At 39.2% G+C, this 16,552-nt stretch overlaps 1 protein-coding gene and 1 non-coding gene across 2 annotated transcripts in view; one reads left to right on the plus strand and one right to left on the minus strand.

Annotated features, from left to right (window-relative positions):
* The window catches only part of PDE4A (phosphodiesterase 4A), a 1,515,730-nt gene that overhangs the window by 1,434,521 nt on the left and 64,657 nt on the right, over nt 1-16,552 (minus strand). The window lies entirely within an intron of this gene.
* Nucleotides 253-355, plus strand: LOC122812523. Its single transcript, XR_006366504.1, has one exon. It is a non-coding gene; the product is annotated as a U6 spliceosomal RNA (small nuclear RNA).

Here is a 16,552-nt window from a genome sequence, read left to right on the forward strand (position 1 = left end):
AAATTCTAGGTCAATGGATCAACTTCCCCATCCCTGGAATAGTCTTCCATTACAAATAAAATAGAATGACATCCTCACTTTCCTTAAGGTAAACCTTAATAATTGAATGAGTGTTTGTAAATTCAACTGGGCTTGACTTACATTACTGTCTTGGAGGCAGGTGATCCACTCTGAGACTGGGTATTTGCAAGGTGATTATCATCATGGACTGACTCTGTTTCATAATGAATCTGTCACTCTACAATTCAAACTATTCTTCAGCAGCATATATACTAAAATTGGAATGATATAGAGAAAACGGGCACAGTGCCTATGCAAGGATGACATGCAAATTTGTGAAGCAGTGCATATTTTAATGGGTAAAGGGCTTGCATAATGGTTAAGTTTTTTACCTTACAGGAAAAAACAGCAGGGTTTGATTCTCAAACAGAACAATTGACTAGCCTTAAAATGGCACACAAGGGCAGTTAGAAGCACTAACCCCTCTCGGTGTATGGGGTGGGGGGACCTGATAAACTAGTATCTATTTATGAACCAATTCTTTGTGATCAATAAAGAGAGAGTGATTGCTGTTAAGGTTATTAAAATTGTAATACTAGAGGATTTTTAAAATTAGCATCTGCTTTTATATAATTACAAAATCTAACCAAAAATTGATGGAGCATATGTATGAACATAGTTAAGCTATCCGACAACACATTCACTGCTAATGTTTAACCAGGTTTAAATGATGTGGTTAGTATAAAGGGCATTCGAGTGTCCTTCAAAGTAAAGTGATGGCATAATTGTAAATGGATGTTTTAGCCATTGATAATTAGTTAGTAATACAAACATGTCTTTTTAATTTATATTTAAATTTATGTAAATGTATGTGTTTCTTAAGATAATTTTTTTTCTGAAGAAGCTCTAATAAAATGAAGTGAAATAAAAGTGCTTAATGCATCAGAAAGGTATCCTGTACTGTATTTTTGGATTTTGTTTTTTGCAGCATTGATTGTACACTTGACACTTCAGTTCTGAATATGTTTTATATTACTTAATCCGTATTTTGGTGCTCTAAATGCATTTACAGCACACATTTCTGAAATGCCAGTTCATTGTGGGTATGAGATATGCAGTATTATACAATTCCTCCCCTAAAATGTGCATGCTGATTGGCCAGCCCAACCAGCGTGCCCGTTGTAAATCCCTCAATATACTAACGGAAAAAGGTCCAGTCGCCCGGACTTTTTCCGTTAGTATAAAACACTGTCTCGCTATGTTAAAAGATTTTAACATAGCGACACGGGTATAAAAAAAGCAACGGAGATCTCCGTTGCTTTTTTTAAAGCTGTCTCGCTATGTTAAACTCCTTTAACATAGCGACACAGTGTGTAAAAAGCAATGGAGATCTTGCGATCTCCGTTGCTTATTTTAAAGCTGTCTCGCTATGTTAAACCCATTTAACATAGCGAAACAGTTAAAAAAAGCAACAGAGATCTTGCGTTCTCCGTTGCTTTTGCCCACAGCTCTGATGTACTGCGTAGGCATGCGCAGTACATCAGAACTGCCGCAGAATACCAGACAGCTGCGGAAGGGCAGTAAAGAGGCATTATACAATGCCATTATTTAAGAAAAGTAATTATTTCTTTTCTTAAATAATGTCATTGTATAATAGCAATAACCCACTTCTGGGTGTGGGTAATGCTGGATTTACCCACGGTTGGCTTTGTTTGGTCCCTCGGGCTTCGCCCTCGGGACCAAACCACGCCAACTGTGGGTAAATCCAGCATTACCCACACCCAGGCGTGGGTTATTGCTATAATAGTTAACTGGGGGAGTGGTCAAATGTTATAATGTTATTGCCATTATTATCTGCTAAGTCTTTTACAACATGTGAATGAAGCTACTGCTGCTGATTTTCCTGGACTATAGCTTTAAACTGATATGTAAACTAGAAAAGATTTGGCATTGTAACTTGTAGATTCCACTGTTCAACTGTGTATGCAAATGCACATGCTAGGTTCTATGTGTTACACCAAGAGTATGACTGGAAAAAAGTGAATAAATGCATTACAGCAAGACACGAGTCAATTCTAGTATCTTGTTTCTATTTGGTATGAAGTTTGAAAACAAATGCAAGCCACTAACTACTTGCATTATCTGTTTAGTCAGAGAGGTTGTGGGTCACTGGCCACCCCACTGTTAAATTCACTTCATGGTCCAGCCTTATGTTATCTTCTTTGTATTTATTCTGTGCAAAGTAAAACAATTACTGCAGCTTCTAACAGAAGCAGAGGAAAGTGCAGTTTGTGTCTTAAAGTGGTAGATGCTTAGTAAAGCATACAAAAATAAACTGAAATATTTTTACAAATAGCAATTACTTATTTTACTGTCACACAAACAAGCCAAACAATCCATTCTCTGGAGTCTTCCATCACATTGTGACCACACATCACTAACTGGGCCACCTTACTAAAAGGGCACTACTTCCATTATGCAACTGAGCACACTATTTCCTGCTGAACGTTTCTACAAAAATATTTCAGACCACCACACACATACTTTTTTTTCCATTTACAGCTCTTTTCAGTCTGACTTTTTCATGTTTATCTGAACCCCCAACAACTAATAAAGTGTTTATAAAATCACCTCTAAGACACAGGCTTCTTTCAATTCTATAGCTCCCTGTTCCTTGTCATTTTCTTATCTGTTTGGTGTTCATAAAGATGGGAGTTAAAGTAATCAAAAGCAACAAACAAGCAAACAAATAAATAAATAATAGCTACCTAGGTTGCCAGCTTTAGTTTTCATACTCTTCCTCATTCTGGAGCTCTTGCGCCAACTTGTTTTAGTTTTATCTTGCTTCTCATACTCTTCCTCATTCTGGAGCTCTTGGCCTGTGATTCTGCTTGCCATAATTCTGTTTCTCTTATCTCCTCTACAACTCATCTGCATCTACGTACATGCTCCCTGCAAGAAGCAAGTGTCCCCTTCCAATTAAGTTCAAAGTTTCATATGTGTACACTAGGCTAATGACCACCAGGGTCTTTATAAGTATAGCTGTGCAACCCAACCCAGTTGTGTTCCTATGTATCACTGGCATTTATTAGGAGGGGGTATGTCAGGAAGTTTCTAGAGGTTATTTGGGAGGGGTATGTTAGTTTGGGCATGACTGTCTGCCTCTATCATAGGAATGTAGGCCATATCTGGGGTGAATTTCTGATTTCTCATCTATTGGTCAATGTTATGCTTAAATAGGGTTAGGAATGGACTCTTCACTTGGATGGGGAGCCTGTTGCAGAGCATGGGGATCCTCGGAGACACATACCTGTGTTATCATGTTTTATTTAGGTCACAAGGAAAATTTAAATCCTTGTATCTAGTGGTTCTGATGCTGTTCATTATGTGTATGTGCAAAAGGTCCATTAGAGTGGGATGCACGGATGCCTTGCATGCTGGGCATAGATCAACTCTGTAACCTGTGAGACACTGAGTATGGAGATAGGGTTTTAAAGTGATCCATACAGGATCATCTGTTTATACCCTGGATTCTCTGGGTAAAGAACTTTTGTGGGCAGTCCAACTGTGCATATGTCTGGTCAGTTAGATGCTGAAGGGGGCATTATACTCAATGATGGCTCTGATAAGGGCTGAATAAAGTGACACTATGACTTCCTTGGACCTGGATGCCATGTCTTTACTTATAAGCTTGGCGACATAGAATGATTTTCTTAATACCTTGGCCACATGCTGGTCAAAGGCCAGATTACTGTCTACCTAATTTCTCAGATCCATGACTACTGGGTCAGCTGTTTGGGAAGTCATATTGATAGAGTAATTACACTAGGTGGCAGTTTTCCTAAAAAGCATTAAAAAGCATTTCTTGATATTAAGTTTTAATCTGTGACTTTGGCACCAATCATATGTTTGTGTTAGACCCTCTTGTAAGATGTTTATGTCATGAGTGGAATCTATGATAACTTCCAATTTGCAGTCATCTGTAGACTTGGTTGTCCAAACTCCCTTGACATTTGCCTTTACCTCTGAGAAGTAGATGCCAAAAAGCACTGTTCCCAGCATGAAGCCCTGAGGTACCTTGCTGGTGATTGGTCTCTTAGTAAAGATGTTCTCACCAATCCTGACTTCCTGGGTCCTGTCTATGAGCCAGCTGGAAATCCAGTGAGTTATGTAGCAGTTTATTCCTAGTTTGGTTAGTTTGTCAATTATACTCTAGTGGGGTATTGTATTGAACACCATAGGTAGGTCCAGGTAGGAGGTATGCACCATTTTCCCCTCATCCATTGTTTGTTGACCCTCTCAAAGAAGTCCACCAGGTTTAGTAGGCATGACCTTCCCTCGACAATGCCAAATTGGGTTGGGTTTAGTGACTGAAAGTCGACTATGTCTTTGTTTACATTTAGATGATAATTTGTTTCATGGCTTTGCATGTAAGACTAGTCAGACAAACGGGTCTGCAGTTTCTGGGGTCAGTTGATGGTCTATCCTTGTGCAAAGGGATAAGAATTGCAGTCCTCCATTCTTGTGGTAGATAGCCTGTTTTGAGGCTATAGCTGAAAAGTGGTCCTGACAGGTCATATTCCAAGCTATTTAAGTGGCATCCCAGGATATTGTTGAAGCCCATTGAGGCTGTGTTTTTGGCCTAAGTGAGCACTGCCAGGACCTGCTCCCTGTTAATAGTGTGTGGGGGGAGTTATGCTATTAGGTGCTTCATGGGGGGGGAGGGGGGCTGGGGGGAGTAGTGGGTAAAATTTGAGCTGAATTTATCAGCCAACAAATTTGCTATGTCGCTCTGCTCATTAAAGGTGGCACCACTGACCACCAGTTTGGCACACTGCTTTGTGCTGCATTTGAGGTTTCAGATATAGCTGTAGAAGGTCTTCTGGTTTTCTTTAGCCTATGAGGCTATCTTGACCCCAAAATTGGCTTTGTTGGACTTAATTAGTCCTCTTAGTTTTCTGTTTAGTTTAATTAGAGGGCTCCTATTATTATGGGAGTTGCTCTTCCTTATTTTAAAAATTGTGTTTTCTTTTTTGTTGCATACAATATAAAGGTTTGATTACACACCATAGGTTGTTTGTAGAGTTTGTTTTGGGTTTATCTCTAGTAAGGTACAGCAGCCTCCATACAGACATTTACATGGTTTTCAGGATCTCTGTGAACAATTCAATATAGGTTGCTGTGAACTCTGTTAAGACAGTGTCACTGAATTTTCACAAACTATCACTTAATAGGATGTATTTTTATTTCAAGAGAGACAACTATGTGTTCCTACCTCACCAGTGAGGGCATGGCACTGGGGTGGTCCCATAGTGGTTAGCACCAGGCCCGGTAAGTTTGAACCTCTGGTGGGTGTGCACTATATTAATAAAGCCCAGGAATCCTTGTGTTTGTGAGTTTGAGATAGTGTATGTTTACCAGTCTATAGAGGGATAGTTACTGTTTCCCATGAATAAGACATTTGGTTTAATTGTGTCTCCACTAGGTCTAAGTATGAGCTATGGGATTCTAGAGACATAGATGGTGATCTGTGGATTGCTAGAATATGGCAAGGGGCTTTGTCTATAATAATTTCAACATGGATTAATTCCAGGGCATCATGTTGTTTAACCAGCCTAGAGCTGTACATGTTACTGGTAAAGATTGAGACTCCACCATCTTTTATCCATGGCTGTGCAGCTGATAGTGTAAATGTGCAGAAGCCAGTGAAGCCTTGCACTGCTGGAGTACTTTCTGCAGATTTAAGCCATGTCTTTGCAACAGCATAGATGTCTATATTCTCCACAGCAGGGAGAGCTTGTGGGGTGTGAAGTTTCTTGTTTAGGCTCCTAGCATTGAGCAGTAACACCTTTAGATTTCTTTGGGCTTTATTTGCTATATCTGTAGATTTCTCAATTTGGCATTGCTTAAAGAAGGCTCTAAGGGGTGGATAAAGTTTTAGCCAATATTCAGAAACCTGGGGAGATGGGTGTAGACCATCCTTTGTGAAGCAATTTGGTTTGTTAACCATGTGTTCCCATGCTGACAAATATTAAATTCCCCTGGAAAGACACTAAAAACTAAGCCAGTTATCAAGTCAATCATCTTTTGTTCGTATTGTGGCATCATCCTTGGTGAAGATAGAATGTTGCTGAATGCAAGGCACATACTTGCCTGAGACACACACACACACATATATATATATATATATATATATATATATATATATATATATATTAAACCCACAGTCCGTCACGGGGACCCATATATATATATATATATATATATATATATATATATATATATATATATGTAGAGAGAGAGAGAGAGAGATCAATAATGTTTCTTTTCATATAGTCCAGGAAAGTATGTCTCAGGTCATTTACTCCCACATGGGCTATGATATAATTATACTGGAATCAGTGGTGTAGTGACTTGAACGTGTGAGTAACTCGGTGGATCCTGGCTCCAGATAAACAACTAACTAGTATCTTTTCTTTGTTGACTCTGGAGAGTGGGGCATCTGTGTGTCATACAATGGAGTCCTCTATGACAGGTAATGTGTTTACTTGCCTTATTGGCTTTGTTTTTGAGCTCCAGTGGGTGTAGCAGTATCTTTGCTATTTGGTGTTGCTTCTGATGAGTGTTTTAGAAGTACCTGAGGATAGGTGTTGCCATTTATAGGCTTAGCAGATCTTTGCAGTTTGGGAAGATTTCTTTGAAGTGCCTCAGCATAAGCCGGTCTGTGCATGTGGTAGACACTGTCTGTGATAGATGTAGTGTGTGTGTGTGTGTGTGTGTGTGTGTGTGTGTATGTGTGTGTTTTTGACAACCTTGTGTATTTGCAAAATGTTTAACTCCAGTGAAATTGTGTTTGCGCATCTCTTGCATAATGTGTTAGCTTCTTTAAGGTTTAAATGGTTGTCTGTGAGCAAGAGAAAATTGCTACATTGTCTCTGGATGCCCATATGTACCAAGCTGGCTAGAGAGGCATTTGGAAATTGCATAGCCACAATGTCCAGACCTGTACTTGGGTGGGCTACTGTAGGTTTTGCACTGGGTTATATAGAGGTCTCCTTGGAAGGTCTCTGGGCTTTGGCACAAAGCTAAATTAGATTGATCTAAGATTTGATAGTAGTGCTGTATAATGTGCAAATTAGCTGCTCAGAGCTTGCCTCTGTGCACTGGCTTTGTTTTAGCCACACCAAAGTTCCAGGTTTCAGTTCTAATGGCAGTTTTATAGGTAAAATTTACTTTCTGTCATCTGTTTCTTTAAAGGACACTGCTAACCTCTTGATGTAAAAACACTAAAAAACATTGGTTGTGGGTGTAATGCTACACCAAAACAACTTAAACAAACTACCTTGACAAGGCAATTTCAAGTATTAGGGACCTTTGAAGTTGCCATAGCTAATGAGAATCCGTTAGTAAACCTATGCATGCAGTTAGTTTTTTATACAGAACTGCTCCATTCTCAGAGGTCTTAAACATGTACTAAACCTAACAGAATCTTTGGCAGAGAAAGTTTCTTACTAGGAGGTATAACAAATCCAAAATTATTGCAGAATGTTTTGACCTCTGCAATTCAAAAATACAAACACTGCAGACTGATGTTAAAAATAAGAGTGGAGAAAGATGCAATCTTACCAGAAAAAGATATCCTTGTTATCCAAAAAAAAATGTGTATGTATATATATATATATATATATATATATATATATATATATATATATATATATATATATATATATATATATATATGTTTATCAACAAAGGATTTGAGCAAATGTTTTTTTCTTCTTTGCTGTATTATACTGAGGAATTTCTACTCTGCTGCAGAAGGGCATGTTATTAGCCCAAATATTCAGGAGACAGACAGACAGTACAAGGGCTGTTGCATTCAGATGAAGGACAAGTTGTCCCATCTTCAGAAGAAATGAATGCAGGGCTTCAGTATCCATTGTGTCACTGCGTGACTACATAAACAGGAGACCCCAAATTAATCTGAGTCAAAAAGAGGCCATCAACAGCTTCTTACTGTTGCCCAGCCACATCCTGCGGGCAACAGATTATCACAAGAAAATTAAAAAGCTTCAGCCCCATTGGCAAAAAGGGATGCAGCCCTAATTTAATATGAACAGCTAAGGTTCAAGTACTGGTCCTGAGCACCATACCTCTCAAGCTCTTAGAGCAAGAAATCTGGACAAAGCATAAAATAATGGAGGGCAAAGGCAGAACAAAATGGGGACAGATTTTAAATATTGTTCTTACAGTCACCAAAGCTATGGATGAGGGGTAGATGGTGCACACCGCCTACCTTGATCTAGCCAAAGCCTTCAATACTATTCCCCACTCATGTATAATAGATAAACTCTCTCAACTAGGCATAAATCCATATGTTACCAGATGGATAGCAAACTGATAGAACTCACATAGTCAAAATATGGGCAGCCATCTCAAGCAGTAGACCTATAACAAGCGGTGTACCTCAGGGATCAGTCTTGGGGCCTCTGCTGTTTGGGATATACTTTTCTTAGGTGCAGGACAAAACCAGTGGGCTATGGCTGACGAGATCTGTAGATGACTGCAAGCTGGGCACTGTCATCAATTTCCCTAGTGATGTGGACATCCTTCAAGAGAGTATTACCCAAACAAGTGACTGTTGCCACAAACACGGCCTCAAACTGAATGTCAAAAAATGCATCATCATCACCTTTGGAGACAGTGATGTCCCCACAAATTATTACATTTATAATAAGGTCCTAAGCATGCAATCAGCCATGAGGGACTTGGGCACACAGGTTGACAGCAAACTGAATTTTGACCACCATATTGCCTCCGTTGTACAGAAAGCTTTCTACATTGCCCACCTCATAAGTAAGGGTATCTTATCCAGGGACAAGGTGGTCATAACATCCCTGTATTCTCCTCTTATAAGACCCATTACTGAGTACAATGCCCCCTTCAGCATGTAACTCACAAAGTACATGCAGCAGCTGGAGAGACCACAGAAGTTCCTCATCAGGAGAACCCAGGGCCTCAAACAGCTACCCTACACAAATAAACTAAAAGCCCGGTCCTTCTGCTCGGTCTCAACAGACTCTTCAGAGGTGACCTCTGTCTGGCATACAAAGCAATCTCAGACCCTGCCTTGATAGGACTGCTGCATATCCGCAAGTCAAGCTCCACTCGAGTAACCCATGTGCACAACCTCACCCTGGTCTGTGACATCAATAGGACTTGTTGGCAGGACAGATTTGTGTCCTAGAGACTCCCCTTTATGTGGAATAGACTCCATCTCCACATCAAGCAGAGTACCTCATTAATCCTTTTTAAACACTACCTGGATAACTGGATGGCAAACAGAACATACACCCCTGGGATTCCACCTGTGTCCCTGCTGGACAGGAGCATTGGGTGCTGACTTGTCATAATATGGACTAAATTATTGGCTAGGCTTGTAAGGGCCTCAGAGCCAATAGCCTAATAACTTCTTATGATCCTATAAACTTAGGAAGTTGTTAAATAACAGGATTTGTGTTATGGTGCATTTTCTTAAGGATATGAAGTATTTTAAGCATTGTAGGAGACACTCAAATGTGTGTCCTTATTTAGTGACTTCTATCCTCAGTGATTTGCCAGAAAACCACACATTTTATGTGGAAAATACAAAAAAATATGAGGCAAAATCTGGACATTCTGCAAAAACCTTGATATTTGAGAGGTATACTGGGCACTATAAGTCATTGGCATGGGGGAGGTGGGAAAGGAGCAGCAAACTTTGACTCATCTACCTCAAAGGAGAGGGGAGGAAGGAGCTGAAGGTTGGTTCATGGGGTGGATCTGGATGGCCATCGTAGCATATGTTGTGAATCACAAACCAGTGGCTGGACATGTGGAGGTACACACACACACTGTCTATATAGGAATTAATTTAGGTGCATAACTTAAAAAGTCCGGAAACGTACTAGTGAATGGTGACTGCTTCCAGTCCCACTTTCAGCACCTGACTCTCACTTTTCAGGGGAAACAAATGAGCCAATGAAGTCTTGTCCTTGGGAGGAGCAAATGTGTCAATAGGGTGATCAAGGTGGTGGAGGGACTGACAGTTGTTAGGCTCCCAAAGCAATTTAAAAAAGAAAAGAAAAGAAAAAAAAGGTACAAAGTAGTGATCTCAGCTTTTCAGAAAAATAAAATTCCATTTTCTTGGTAGTTTCAACATTAATGAATCAAGCTGGAGAATTAGGGGAACAGAAGGTTCCAGTTAGTTTTGGGAAGACTGTGTCTTTAAATACAGCTTTCAACTGATTTACGCCAAATTCTCCAAAAAGGGTCACCAGAGGAGGGGGGAATTATCCTAGTTCCAAGGAACTGTGACAATGGCGTCAGTAATAGAATTAGTGGGATTGCCAAGAGCTTATCCTACAGTAGGAATCTGCCATCTACATAAATACAAACATGCATAAAATAAATTAAAAAAATGACATTTTTAACGAGACAGATTTTGCAAAGACTTTATTTTATGGCGAGACTTTTCTGTTACTGGCTGCTGCACACAGGAAAGGCAATCTAATGAGCAGCAAGCATTTCTATCCCTCTCCTGCTCCATCTGAAAATAGCTTGTCTTGAATTTTGAGATCTGGCATCCAGTGATGCTGTCACTGCTATTGTATACCGACACCAATTGCTTATGCATGGCAGAAACCAAGGAGATGCGCTGTCATAGTAATATTACCATATATGGGGAATACAGCATTCAAATGTGCAATGCAATTTAAATGGAAGAGCAGCTTCCTTCAGCACAGCAATTTTACATCGTGACTCCTTCTTTTAGTAATAACTGTTTCAAGAGGCATAAACCTAAAACAGAGCCTGTCCTCAGTGTATGACTGCTAAGCATATTATTTATATATTTTTCCTTTTAAATGCTTCATAATATACTGTGATACTCAGTAACTCATTTTACTTTTCATTCGCATCATATTGCCTCGTAGGATTACAGGAGGTTACTAGGCTATTCGCTCTAGGGCCTTTACAAGCCAAGCCGTGATATACCTTTGTTCCTTTATAAATTGAGATATATAGTCTATATTTGTGGAGTGGTCAGCTTTACAGGAATAATCAAGTAACTATGCTATTATCCCAGCAGCCAGTGGCTCTAAGGCTCTGGGGGGAGGGGGGGGACCTATTGTATATCCATTCTGCGACTTTGATTTTAGATTTGGATTAGTATGTCCTGCTGAACAAATTATCATCAGTGTCACTGAGTTGATCCCCTTTGTGCAGGGCGGAAGAGTAAGACTTTGGAAGGGAGATGGGTTATTCTACAGCTTCTGATACAAGCTAAGGTTGTTGTCTGACTTTTTTATTAAGCTTAGTTTCTTGACTTTTTCCTCTTCTGCTTCATTCTTTCCAGCTATCCCACTGCCCACATCCATCACTGAGTTTACCAGTGTCTCCTACTGCACCTGGGCTATCTCCATTTAAGGCAGGAGCTGGTGCATCATAGGGGGTTGTGCTGTTGACTGCTACCACTAGGTGATTTTTTTGTTTATGAGGTATTCATTGGGACTCCCCCTCCTCTTCATTCACCTGTTACATCTGGGGGCTACTCACCTCCAAGGACCATGTCTCCTGGCAGGGAATGCCTAAATAAACACTGTCCACCCCTGGGACAGACACACCCATCCCTTCCTGCTGGTGTCACAGGCTCCAGAGGATGCTTATCCAACCTGGATCGCCTTGGCTGTAGTCAGGGATTTTAACTTAATTACTGATTAAGCCCTTGTTAGTTTACTGTGTAGATTTGTTGTTTTATAACTTATTTCTTGGAATTCATATTCTGGTGTCTGGTAGATAGATTTGTAGACTTGAAACATTTAATTTGCTGTCTACAGAGTGCACACCATCTGAACGATTATTTTAAGGCATACTACTTTAAGTCTATTACTCTTGTTTTTTTTATTTTCTGAATTAATTACTTATTAAGAACTACCGGGTTTACAGTTGTTGGCCTGCAGTTCAGATTCTGATGTTTTGCAGATATGGTAATTACATGGTAATTTATATATATAGTTTCTGCAGATTGAATTTATGACTTACAGTTTGTCCACAACATTTGGAAAACTACTTAAAACATTATTTTAGAACATTTTTTAGTTTCAACTTTAACTTTTTAAGTAAACTTTTTTATTTCAGCTTTTGTTTCTTTAGAGCTCTTTCATGATTTTATACCAATGATATGTACGGGATTCATGAAATCCTGACTGTGCACTTATGCATATATACATTACCTCCCTCGACATCTGGTCAGAAGGCCACCCTCAACTCAGGAGCTCCCCTCATTACTGGTGTCCACCAGCAGGTTCTTGGATTACCTCCATGATAAGTAATGATTACTTTTCAACTACAGTGCTTTGCTGCCACCTTAGTGGTTTTGTTTTTGAACAATGGCTGTTCATTTTAAACTTCCCTGACCTCTATGGTACGCAGTAGCAACTCTGCCAGCAGTGCAAGATGAATACACCCTGTATAGGAACTCAGGCAATCATTTCCAGAATTCCCTTACTCTATATAAGACTGGATCCTAGTATCAGACCCTAGCAAATACTCCACCACAGGTGCGATGTCTGACTCTCTCACTGATCATCTCCCAGTCTATACAACCAGACATCTCACACATGCAGTTAAACAGCATATTTACAAAGCAACACACAACCTTTTCAAGTTTAACCCAGAAATGTTCATTACTACACTATCATCTTTTAACTGGAACTTCCTAAGAATCCTCCCCTTAAACAATGCTTCAGTTGAATTCAATACAACTTTTCTAAACATCCGAAATAACCTTGCACCCCCTAGAAAGAAGAGACTGTAAACAATACAATCTAGCTGTCCAAAAAGAGTAGAATGCTAATGCAGGATAGAGAAAAAGCATGGAAAGAATGGGAAAAATATAAAACACCCCAATATCGTGAAAACTTCAGAACGCTTCACAATATTACTAAAAAGCAAACAAATGAAGACAAAAAAATATACTATAATGACTTTTAGTATAATAATAAATGCAACCCTAAACAATTCTGGACATCCATTAAATAAATCTTACACCCTGGCTAAAAATTCAACCCATTCCCCTGCCCCGATAATTCACCACTCAAAACTGCAACACAGTTCAACTCTTATTTTATAGCCAGTATCGCATCACTAACTGAGGATTCCTCAACATCTGATACCGGCTCTGCCCAATAGCCACATATCATCACATCCACTTTCACCTTCAAACCTCGGCCCACATGCTATATAAAACTATTCTTACACAAACTCAAACCGTGCTCTTCTTTAGCTGATGACCTTCCAAGCAAGAACCTAAAAATAGCAGCCAATACCATTGCCTATCCTGCCTCAATCCATATAAATAGGTCAATCCAGGAATCCCATGTTCCCTCTCTCTGGAAAAATGTACACATTATCCCTTTGCACAAAGTAGGGAATTCAACAGACATTAATAATTTCAGACCTATAGCAATCTTATCTCCCCTCACCAAAATGAAAAATGTATTCAAAAACAATTGCTAGACTATCTCCTGCAAGAAGAACTCATATCCCCTGCACAACATAGCTTCCATCCTTCCCATAGTACTATAACTGCCCTTCTAACCTATACAGATACTGCCAATAAAGCTAGAGATAATAGCAAACTAGTCTCTTCCTTAGTTCTAGACTTGTCTAAAGCCTTTGACACAGTCTGTCACAGTAAACGTCTACTTCAACTGTCTTCACTAGGTCTCTCTCAGACAACCCTTCTGTGGTTCAAAGCTACTTATCCAATTGGTATCAGTCAGTAAAATGGCACTCTGCACTCTCTCCATACATCTCAGTCACCACCGGTGTACTACAAAGCTCTTTCCTTGGTCCCCTGCTCTTTAACATTTTCACCAACACTCTCTATACTTCCACACAACATGCCACCCTAATACAACATGCAGATGATTCCACTCTCCTTTGCACATCTGACAACATGGTACTCCACACCTCCAAAACATTACTCAGGAAACTTTAACAGCCACTGAAACATGGCTTCACAACTCACAACTGATGTTCAACCTAAAAAAGACCAAACTACTACTTTTTCCCCCAAATCTCTCTCTCTCTCATGAAAAAACCTAAATTTAAAGTCCCCTCTCTTGATAATACAACCATCAAAGTCAATTCTCATAGGAAATTATTAGGGGGCGTTAATGGATGATAATCTTACAGTCGACTTGTATATACAAAACTGAATCAGAAAAACTCATCAAAAACTAGGGATGCTTTAGAGATCCAAAAACTTTGTCACTGACCCAAATAAAACAGTACTTGCCACTAATTATATCCTTCCCACTCTTCTTGAGTTCATATTAAAAACACGAACGTTTACTTACCCGAACACCTAAACGCCGACACATATTCCGTGAACCACAAATACACCGAACACCCTAAACCACGAAATTCAAAAACTCGAAATGTCATACTTGTCCCATCCCACCGCCCGCTACATACTACCTACACAAACAAACTAAATAAACCACATACATACACTAACCAAAACCCTACTTCTAACCCTAAACTAAACCCTACTTCTAACCCTACACTAAATCTTGCATATACCACCATGTATGCACTTAACTTAACCCACACCTTAACCCTAAGGTCCGTAACTATCGCACACTTACCTTAAAAAGCTAATAATCCACACACATATACTTAATAAAACCCTACTTCTAACCCTACACTAAATCTAACATACATTACCATCTATGACCTTACCTTAACCTGCACCCTAACCCTAAGGTCTGTAACTATACGGAAGGGCCAACCATGACGATTCGACATTTCGGATTTCGCACTTCAGGATGATCGATGTTTTCGCGGTTCGATGAAGACGTGTCAGCATTTAGGTGTTCGGGTAAGTAAACATTCATGTTTTTAATATGAACCCCTCTTCTTTATAGTGCACCCATCCTTACTAACCTCCAGGCTTCAAAAAATTAAAACCTGAACAATGCTATAACAAAGTTGCTAAATTTGCATCACATACCCCTTTCAGAGCCCACCACTGTATAGCACTGAAAGGCCTGCCATGTCAACTAACATATACACATCTTCTTACCACCTATAAAATTACCAGCATCCATCTGCCTCTGCAGCACTAAAAAACATTCTACACAACTATGTTCCCAGTCAGTCATTGTGCTAAAGTGGCTAAAAACTCCTGTCTGTCTACAAACCTAGCAAATCTGCCTGTCTGTATTTGTACAAGACTGCTAAGGCCTGGAGCTCCTTATCTTTATCCATCAGGTCAGTACCCTCCCTCCCATCTTTCAAAACCACTTTGAAAGACTTCCTAGCTAAAATTTGGCTCTGTTCTTGCTCAAAACCAGGATAAACATTATCCGTAAATGTGAACTACATTTTTATTCCTTATACCTCTTTACTCTCCCTTCTTCATTTACTTCCTTACTGCTATCAGATTCTCTTCCCCAAATTTCTCTCTAAATCTACTATAAGCCTGTTTACCTCACTTCACATTGCAATTCCTATTTCTATTAAACTAACTTACGTTTAACTTGTCTACAAACTGTCAAAAAATTCTCTAAATATTAAATAACCATGATATACCTTGTACAGATTCTTAACCAATGTTTTATATTATGTCTAATTTGTTAGAATTATTTAAACTGCAGATGTTTTTGTTTTATTTTTGAAGATTGTAAAATTATTGTTCTTAAAATGTTTTGTAATAATTTGGAGCTTTTCTCCCAGTCCTCCTCTGAAAATGGGCTTCTGCCCAGTCAGACTTTCCTCAATCAAATGTCAATAAATACATAAATTTGGGTTTGCTGACTCTGTCCAATTATTACCATCCTAGTCATCAGTTGCAAATCAACATCAAGTGATGATCAGTTGATAGCTAAGCATCACTCACTTTACCCATGTGTCAGAAACCACTTAACCAGACAGTGGCCCAAGACTGAATGTGAAAAAAGGTCCATGTGCGTCAGTGCTCTTTTCTGATAAACAAATTCAACTAACTAACTAACTAACTAACTAACTAACTAACTAACTAACTTACTAACTAACTCACTAACTAAAGTTATGTCTATAAAATTATCACTGATGTCTATTATAAGGTAATTTGCCACGAAGTTCTGTTATAAGTAGACTTACATCTCAGTGTGCTGCTGGTTACGGACAATCCATGACGAACACAGATGCACATTAATAAATAATCCATGGGGTTCGACTTCAGGGAGAGTGTTCCTCTCAGCTACACCCCTCCACTTATATGCCTTATTCCCCAAATGAGTCACTAAGTTGTACCTTAAAAAGAACCAATTTCATAGTCTCCTAGACAACTGAATATTTGAATAGATGTTGTGTGCATATTTGTTTTTGTATATACACAACACTATAATTACAGTATTTGTATGTTACGTAATATTAAAACAGTAATTAAACCGAAAGACAAACCACTTTCAGATTTTTGGGCAGTCAATAAGGTATATCATTTTGGTTGTGGTTTCTCCCATGA

The sequence above is a fragment of the Protopterus annectens genome, chromosome 9.part0 (assembly GCF_019279795.1).
Source record: "Protopterus annectens isolate FY-2018-M chromosome 9.part0, PAN1.0, whole genome shotgun sequence".
NCBI classification, from domain to species: domain Eukaryota; kingdom Metazoa; phylum Chordata; order Ceratodontiformes; family Protopteridae; genus Protopterus; species Protopterus annectens.